Consider the following 10,170-nt stretch of genomic DNA (forward strand, 5'->3'; position numbering starts at 1 on the left):
TAACGATAAAAGGCTATTACGTTTATTCATTTCAAAAATTTTTGTGGATTCAATGGAATCGTTTTTTTTGTGCGTTATGACGCCATCAAAATTAACACGATTACGCATCTTGTGGCGGTTATTGCATATTATTACTGCGTATTATTCAGCTGAAATCGCGACGACTAAGATTCCATACAGGCACTGTGAAAGATTAGATAAATACTCGTACTACTTCGATTAGGCTTTCGTTCCATATATTTGTTGTTTCATCCATGAACGTATCATTTGTACGCAACGGAGAGTTTTTTCATCAGCATCGATCCATAATTCAGTTATGTACATAGTCCCCCAGTACCTGTACACCATAGGCTTACTTGGATTGCAGCACCTCTTTAGTCACTGCATACTTGTATGTTGGCACTTTATGACGTCTGAGACTACGTGATCCTGACCTATATGATGATACGATACGACAGTACAATCACAAAGAAGAAAGTGTCAATCCAATATTGATTTAACGCGCGCGAGTAACGTGAATACACCAGGAAATGAAACTACTTGAGCCAGTTCAGCGCAAGTTTATGTAACCACAAAAATACAAAGTTGATATTCCTATGGATAAATTTGAATAGCAAAACAAGAAAAGAAAAGAGAGGCCAATAAGTTGAGTTCAAATTTAGGTGAGATCACCTATCATTTATTTATTTCCAATATAATATTTCATTTCTATTGCCATCGTAATTAGCAACAACCGGTAAATTCATTTGATAAAATTAGAATTTTTATAATACAACACAGATCATTACCAGCCATCGTTATACTGTATTCAGTACAGTGGCGGCGCGTGGTCATTTTGACAACCGGGGCAAGCTACTGCGGGACCAAGTCACCCCCCTCTACGGGGACAGGATGAGCGCTGTAAGTTCTCCCATCATTTTATGAGTATAAAAACCATTCCATCGGTAACAACCAATCGGCAAAAGCGACAATTTTTAACGATATGAAAGTGTCTTTAAAACCGGTCCAAGTCAAGGGATCAATAAATATAGACATAGTTTATTTTGAAACCTCTTTCAAAAGGAAAGGCAATATTTACCCAGATAAATACAATGACATATTAACAGAAACTTCGGGAAAGCAGACAAAACCTAAAATAAGGTTTAAAATGTTACTATGAAGAAAGGAAGGAAATGCAAAGATAAGGACATGCGTCGCTCACTCATAGATATATATGCTGCTAGACTTCTACTGCTTGAACATATATGCAACACTCCGCGGTTTCTTGGAAGCAAAATGCTCAATAACGCGCTGGTTAAAGTCATGCATCCCAGAAATAACGTCTCTGTGAATGGATAAAACAGCCAAGGAATTTAATCTATCTTGCTTCATTGTGTTTCTGAGATACGTTTTAATACGCTTCAGCGTGCTGAATGTTCGCTCTGCGTCGGCGGAAGAAATAGGCGTCGTCAAAATGATGTCCAGAAATTTTGCAGACGCCGCAAAGGTAGTTAGTTACTAGAGTGTTATCTATGAGGAACCCATAGAGCGCGCAAGTTGATGTGATGTTCAAAAAAGTTTGATTGGTGTATATACATCGCAATTCATTTTCCAATTTACCCACGTTTATCATGGGGTAAAATTTGGAGACAGTAGCCAACAAATGGATGGGAAATTGACGTGCAAATTTTGAAAAATTTTTGGGGTTCATTAAAGAGAACGCGGCAAGGTGTTCAGTGCGCAGACGATCGCCTACTTGATTCACCAGAATGTCACAGCATTCCTTTGCAGACAAAATCAAACGCTGCGTTGTTTGCCCGCGGCGTAAAGAAGCACTCCATGCGTCGTCGTATTTTATTGTTTCCCGGATACGAGATACAGCATCGCAGAAGTCTGAAATACACGACTGCACAGACGCTCCATCCATTAGCCTTGACTGCAATGCGCCGTATAATACATCCACGTGATAGAATATTGTGGAGAAAAAATGAAAACTCACCATCTTCCAGCAGACGAGCTGGGAGACGGCGGCTACATATCTGGCGAAGGAGGTCAGAGCGCTTCGGCGGAACGGAAAAAAATGAAGAAAACCCCGAAACATTTGCAAAAAATATACGGACGAGAGGGGTATCAAGACACATATTTTTAATAACGAGGTTAAATTGGTGTGCATAACAATGTAAAAAATGCAAATGAGGAAAATCTTCTTTTATATAAACTTGAACACCATGTTTCGACCCACTCATGACTGCCGCGCCGTCATAAGTTTGAGCTATCAATTTTGACTTCGCGTTGTAAGGATGTAACACTTCTTTAAGTACAGCCCATATCCCGCAAGCCGTGCGATCAACGATTGGTACAAAGCTGTGAAATCTCTCGGTAGGTTTACCATCTTTCACAAACCGAAAAATCACAGTCAGTTGGGAAGCGCACGTGATGTGAGTTGTCTCGTCAGACTGAATCGAAAGGAACTGGCAATTCTCAATTTCCAGAGCCAAATGTTGTAAATAAATTTTATACATTGAGTCGAGCAAATCATTTTGGATATCCTTAGATGTCCCTTTCGAAACAGTTGCGGCATCAAGATGATCTCTCAATACTGTATCTAGGGATGCGGTGTATTCCACCATATCCAAAAATACCCCTCTATTAGAAGAGCCAGCCCGTTCATCGTGCCCACGGAGGGACAGTTCGTGACAACCAATGAACTTCAAAACATCTATCAATCGACCGAGAACATGGCGGTTTTTCTCGACGTTTTGGTTGTGCCGACGAATAGAAACCGCGCGTCCTTCATCCAACTGTGCTGCAATATTAACATTTCCGAATGTTCGGTATTTTACTGCATTGTCCAGATGCTCCATAGAAGATTGATGATCCCTGGCACGCTCGGAAAGAGGTTTAAGATCTCTAAAACCAAATTTACACCAACGTGAGTCACGGGCGGTAGCAAAAAGTAGGCAATAAAAACAAAAAAGTGCATTTTTGTCCTCGCTGTAACACAACCATTCGTGTTTTTTATACCAAGTTTCTGCGCAGAATGTACGCCGACGCTTTCCTCCGTCATGGGATTGATCCAGTGAACAATTTTTTGGTTGATAAGGCCCAAGACGTTGTACCTCTAATTTTTGTTCCAGCGGCAGCTGCGAAAACGGAGTGCGAAGTAGTGCATCAACCTTATTCATTATGAGGTCTAAGCCTAAGAAATGCGAAGCCGGAAAGAAGTGAGGAGCTCAAAAGGAATGTGGAAAATTGAAAGCAAATGGACTAAAGGTCTCTAACTGATTCAAATAGCGAAACAAGCGACAAAAACGAAGGCGAGGAAACTATCAACTCTTCAAGCAACCAACGAACGAGAAGGAATGCGTGAATATGTCAACACGTTGTTGTAAGAAACGTCGGCATTGTGTCGTCATAATTTCGGGACTAGCCCCGATCGGCCCCGATGATTTAGTAAAAGAAACAGAAAACAAACGAGACAAACGCGGCGAGTGGAAGATAAAAGAGAGAATACGATATACAATGACGTTCGACGTTCGGCGAAGGCTTTGCGAGCGAAAATTGGACCATGTCGGGAGAATATGGCTAGTGTAGACAGTCTGTGCAACCGATATTGAGGTATTTTTCGAATATTTTTTATTATACCGAAAAAACAACCGGGGCATTGCCCCGGTTGGCCCTATTGACGTGCCGCCACTGATTCAGTATATTGGAAACTGATTTTCAACATTCCCGATATAATCGTAATACAGAATGAAAAAAGCGATACCCAAATATATGGACACGAAAGATAAAACTAAGTAATACTAGTATACAATTTGTCACAGTACACTACCGCTACCGCAATCCTCACGAATTACGCGAACGCAGGACCGCCACAAGGTGCGTAATTTTAGATATTGATGACGTCATAACACACAAAAGAACGAATCCCATAGCAGTGTTTTTCAACCTTTTTCATCGTGGTATACCTTTTACAATTTTTCAAGAATTTTGTATACCTTACAAATACCAATCTTTATTTAAGGATTAAATAAACATTCAATTTGAGCACATATTGTACTGCAATATCATCATGCAATCTAATAGGCTAATGTCCGCAAGTTATAAGTTTAACTGACGGTCTTAGCGTCAACGGGGATAATATTCAACGTAAAATAAACAAAGTGCATGACAGCCGGAATCACCAACCCACCACGTAACCGAAATATCTATATAATTTGTGATGTAACAATGTGCTCACGTCGGTTTTTGCATAAATGACATTTTATATTTCATGTGCGCCGCGTTTGCGTTGTTGTCTTCGCTTGAATATTTTATAATTTAATATATTAGAGTTTGGAGTCCCTGACTTAGGCTATACACCCTTCGTATGCGCTTTATCAGTTGTATACCCAACTTATGGTTCGGTATATACTTGGGTATACCGTATACCCGGTTGAAGAACACTGCCATAGAGCCCACAGAAATTTTTGAAATAAATAAAAATAATAAACTTCTAGTGAAAAATACAATTGCAAATCAATTATTTCATTTTTTAAAAAGAAACGCGATTTTTTTATAACGATAAAACGAAGAATATCAACAAGAATAAGACCAAGGACAACAACATGATAACGAAACGATCCATAGGTACATTTCGTGTCCAATAATAAATATGTATTAAACATATTTTTGATATAATTGGACACTAGTTGGGTATATTTATACTTCACTCAATCCCATGCTCAATCAGTAACCCGTGTGCAAACAAGTAAACAAGGTTGAGTCGAATTTTGTTTAGAATTGCGTCAACGCTTCATTACCAGTTCTTGTGATTGGGACCAACACGACGTGTCCTCATAAATATTTCTTGCCACCAGTGTTTGTAGTCTATTTCCAACTAAACTAAAGTAAATATTGGACAATTGCAAAATAACAATATATCATAAAAAATTTATTTCTCATATAAATTGTTACATTAATTTGCACCAAATGTACGCTTGTCTATAAATCTTTAATAAAAATAATATATTATCTAATTTATTGAATAAAGTATAAAAGGTAGTTTTGTTCATAAGATTCAACAATAATTCTGCCTTCATTGATTTTCATCATGTACCACGGTATTGTGAGTTTGATGCAGAATTTCCTGTAAATAAGTTCGTATTTGATATCTTTATTTATTTTTCTGAAATTGTAAAAAAAAAAATAATATAATATTTTACTTTTACAAAATCATATTTCAAAACATTATGAGTTATGAGTAAAACTCACCACTGTTTGCTCGACTATCTCATTTAGCTGAAAAAAAAATTCAATTTTCGTTTTTGTGAGTTTGATACTATGAAAAGTTATCGATATAAAGGACTATATATTTCTAATAGATTGCATTACAATAAGTGCATGACTAAATTTGCATTTCACTACGCATGTGTGTTAGTAGATGCATTTAAGATACCATTAGAATGATCTAAGCGGCGAGCTGCACCAATTAAATAAACGAAATCCGAATACAATATTATATCAACTTTAATAGTGTGGAGACATATTTTTTCACTATTTAGATAAAGCTAAACAATGCTCCTTAGAATCTGTGTAAAGTGAATAAACTACAAATTACTACATAGTATCGAGTTGGTGTGAAGTTTAAGTAAATTTTTACAATTATTAATACGATCATATCATAATGGTGTTGAATACATTACGAATACATTTTTAATACCAAACAGTAGATTGATCAAGTACTGTATAGAACTGTATTTTTACTTGTTCGTTTATATCGAAAACAAACATTTTTGACAGCTCACTTTGAAGTTAAAAATATAAACATTTAAAAGTCAACCACAATATATGAGAAGTGTTCGAGCTATTTTTTTTATTTTATGAAGAATTGCCTTATTTTCTATTAATTAATTTACTTAGTTAATGTTTTGTATAGACTCAGACATTAATTTTATTCGTATAAATGTGACTGACCTTCCTTCCCTCTGTTTCATCTTGTACAGGGATATTCTGGAAAACATTATCAAATGTTAACGTTTTGGCAGTGTTCCAGCCTTGGATTTAAGACAAGCATTATACAGGGGGGAGTGGGGCCTTTTTGTGAAAATTTCTTAATGTTAATTTGATTATGTATTTGACTTCAAAAAAATTATACCTGTATTATAAAAGTATCTCAAACCAGCTTACAATAAAAAATAGCAGGGATTGCCTTTTCATTTCAACAAGTGACAAGCACTAGCAGTTGCAATTTTCAATTCTTGACAGCAATTTACTGTAAATCGAATCTACGGAGAATACCCCCCAGCGAGTGAGTATACTCGTCGAGGTGATTAATGCGGTGTACAGTATTACAACGGCGCTGTGTGTTACCAACAATATAATATGCAACTCAAATTTAAATCTAGTCAATATTTAAACAAATTAAGTTGCTGTTTCTGTCGCGCAGTTTTAACTAACAGCACAATGTCTCGCTTGAGATTATGTAGTTTTATAATACAGTATTCAAGATTTGACAAAAAATGGCTGGATTGCGACTTTAACGTGAAAATTTTAACTAAGGAAAACTAAATTGAGCGTATTTTCAACTCTTGCTGAGAGTCAAGTGGAGATACTTTTCCGCACGAAATATCTTGCCGAGTTCAAACATGCAGTGGCGAAGTGGTTGTATATTGCTGGAGAATTATGAATTAAGGGCCAACTGGTCTAACTCTATAGTGTTCTCTTATTCGTAGTGTTGCAGTGAACTTCTGTAGTGATGGCTACACTAACACTTCTATATCCTAGTCCCTGATGAAAATGGAATAATCCACACAAATATAATACTTATGATACACAAACAAGTAGCACTGCCACATTAGATTATCAATTCAGAAATACTGACAAAATCAAAATAGAGTCTATTTTGCACAGTCTGCTAACCTGATCTATCGGTTGGGAGCCGATGTTCTCATCAGGCGATACCGCTTGAATTGATTTACTTGTTCCGCAGCCCATGATTACTTGATGTATATAGATATCACACGAACATCATACATCTATCAAATAAATTATGCACAGCATAAGCTGTTTTAAAAAAGAGGACAAACAATTATTGCTTGATTCTATCGCTAAATTACGTATAACATCAGCTCTATATTGAGAAAGCAACGACCACACACGATAGCCACATCGCCTTATTACCATATCCCATAACTTGCACATCTTGTTTTCGATTGTAATGAATTATTCAACATTTGCTAAAACTTAGAGAATTCGATATTTTATTCTGTAATAACTCAGAAAGGACAACCGACTAGATATTTCGACTATTGAATTAATTACTCTGTCGTCTGTACAGTCAATACAGTTGTCACGTTCTTCTGTCAGACGAATCGAATCGGGAGCAAATAGGTAAATATTACATGTGATTTTGTTTACAATGGCCCAACCGTGTCCTTGATTACTCTACAAGATGTACTTTATAAGTGAGAGCAGTTTGAAGAGGAACAATCAAATGGAATCATGCTGGGTAATTTTATTACAAATTATGTTAGACATTTTAAAAGTGCATGGCTCAACAACGGTGATACAAGTATCGTCAAACATTATTATGGTTGGTATATATTGGCACATATTACAATATGGTACATATTGGACTAATTCATTATTTATTAAATCAAAAACTCATGTAAAATTTAATCCCGAATACGATATAAAATTAAGATGAATAAATTACAAATTTACAAAGTTAAATTACAAAATTTATAAATAGTTACGTGCTTATAAAAGTAAAATTTATACAGACTTATCTTGGCTAGAGGTTCATGATTATGTGATGTTAAAATAAATATGGCGTCGATTGATCTTGTAAAGTTGCTATTATCACTATATTTTGAAAGTGTCAAGCTTATTGATTAGGTGTAGCTTTCATTTTGGTAATGTACTCGAAATTTTCAGAAAATTACAAATGCATTTTTTGTTCACTAAATACATGTGCATTTGCGACTAATAATAAATTTCAGGACGTATTGAGGAAGCTATTAAAATCGAATTCGCGGGAACTAGAATTTCTAGCGAAATATTATTTTAGTTTTTTTGTGGCTAAAAAATACTTGTTTGTCAGCAATTGCTTCGTTTATGATGAAGTGGTATTCCAATTGGTGGAACTTCTTTCTATTTCGCTCAGATTAATTTATCGGAGACAGCATTCGAACGTGAACTTTTTTGCATAGGGCGCCGTTAAGGCGGCTGTACAAACAAATGAAAAGACAACTCTTCAGTAAGTTTGTGATAATTTGCCTAGAAGCAATAAATCAGATTACTGATAAAGAGGGGAGTTGAATTTTACAGGTTAGATCTGCATTTGTGTCCACTATGTTTACACTAACCAACACTATCAGACATTGATTGAAGTTTGTTTGTTTGCGACAAGTATAATAATATGTTGCTCCCTTCACATATATATTTTATGATGATACCAACAAGACAAAAGCGCAACAGCTACAGCATGTCTTCGAACATGATAGGTTATTATTATCTTTAGTTTTAATGCAACAAGCCAATTTACAGAGATTTGACAAGACGCCGCGTCATATTACATGTTAAATCAAGGCAAAAGTATTAAGTAGCGTCATCTGCATATCTGACTAAGTTAGAAGGAAGGCTAGTTAGTGAATATCGTCAGGCTAATAACCGAATTGCGTAAGTTATTTTTGGCGATTTTGAGTTTTTTATAAAATAGGTATTTATGTAATGCTGCGCACCTGTCTGTTAACTCAGATTTTATTCTAAGAATTCCTAAACCCATAAAAATGAAGATTTTGTATGACATGCAAATTTGTTTAATTGTTTCGTCATAATGAATTATCAATGTTACCACGGGACTATTGTGACGTCACAAAGGCAAAATAACCTCGTCGAAGGATTTTCGAGTATTTGCATCTCAGATTCTAGCTTAGCGATTATTGATTTGAATTTATACTGCAGTATAGGAAGGCGTGCACGTGTGATATTCACTGTCTGAGTCCAATTCACATTGGTTGGCTACTATAGTATATAAGGGTACATTGCTGTTTTATTCTTTATATTCAATCTTAGTCTTATTTCGGTGGGGATTTTGGGGATTAGACATCGTAGATACTGAGAATTACATTCGTTTTTGGGTTGTTTGGTTTTCAGGACTGGTGCATATAGTCAAGTTGCAAAATTGCGTATGTCCCCAAGTCATAACCACATTTCTGCCTAAGTCACAGTGCGCCATTATGACGTCACATGACTGCGTCATACAAATTAACTTAAATCCGGCTACGATAAAAAATTGAACTATGGCAAATTATTGACTCTCAATGGCATAGCAATATCATTAGGAAGTTTTTTACGTTTTTCTCAAAACTGCTAAAAATGACTTAGGCCTACGCAATTCGGTTATTGGCGTGACGATATATATTAGAACGCAACTCATTTCAAAAATAATGTAGAATTGAATGGCTGAAAGTACTGTAATATTTGTTCAAGGGTATAAAATATATTATTTTCGATGATCTTGATGAAAATCAACCAGGTTTATAATATTTATTTATTTTTACTTTAGATAGTGAAATAATAGTCTGCCATTATGAAGTCTGTATTTATTTAATTAAATTTTTATTATTTAACTGTGTTTTATAAATGTTAATGTAATATTTGCCTCATTATCAGACCAAAGAAACAACATTATCTGACGGAAGTCCCGCACCCTACTTGCAGTGGCACCCTGGATATCCAAGATCTGATGCAAATTTTGTATATATGGGTTTGCACGTTAGGGTACCCTGGAACTTGTCAGGTCGTGATATGTACAACCATCCGACCATATGGAAGAGACAAGGCGTTTTATGTCAAAAATAAACATATATGGACAAGATATAATGAAACAATTCTGTCATTAAGAATGAAATAGTTAGTTGCAATGTTTAGTTGTACTGAACTTCTTTTTCCGAGTAATACTATTCCTGTCTGCAATAGTTCAGTCATTTCATATTACGGTTATTATTCATCGCCCATATAATTCAGACAATTGGAAATACGTTTTTATTGTACAAACTAACATTTGACAAATTAGTTGAATTTAACACTCGCAAGTGCGATAATATTCGTAATTGTTTTTTCACAACAGCGAAAGAAATTTTCCAATCTTCAATGAGCAGTAGATTCGTGCGTACCACATTTCTGTTTATATCATACATTATT

At 35.6% G+C, this 10,170-nt stretch overlaps 1 long non-coding RNA gene across 1 annotated transcript; it reads right to left on the bottom strand.

The window, feature by feature from the left end:
- Positions 1 to 4,900: 4,900 nt before the first annotated feature.
- Positions 4,901 to 7,023, bottom strand: LOC120345095 (uncharacterized). Its single transcript, XR_005569824.2, has 4 exons — positions 6,883 to 7,023; positions 5,938 to 5,973; positions 5,236 to 5,262; positions 4,901 to 5,110 (listed from the first exon to the last, which is right to left on the bottom strand). It is a non-coding gene; the product is annotated as an uncharacterized LOC120345095 (long non-coding RNA).
- Between the last annotated feature and the right edge of the window lie 3,147 nt (positions 7,024 to 10,170).

Source organism: Styela clava, chromosome 5 (assembly GCF_964204865.1).
Source record: "Styela clava chromosome 5, kaStyClav1.hap1.2, whole genome shotgun sequence".
Taxonomy (NCBI): Eukaryota; Metazoa; Chordata; class Ascidiacea; order Stolidobranchia; family Styelidae; genus Styela; species Styela clava.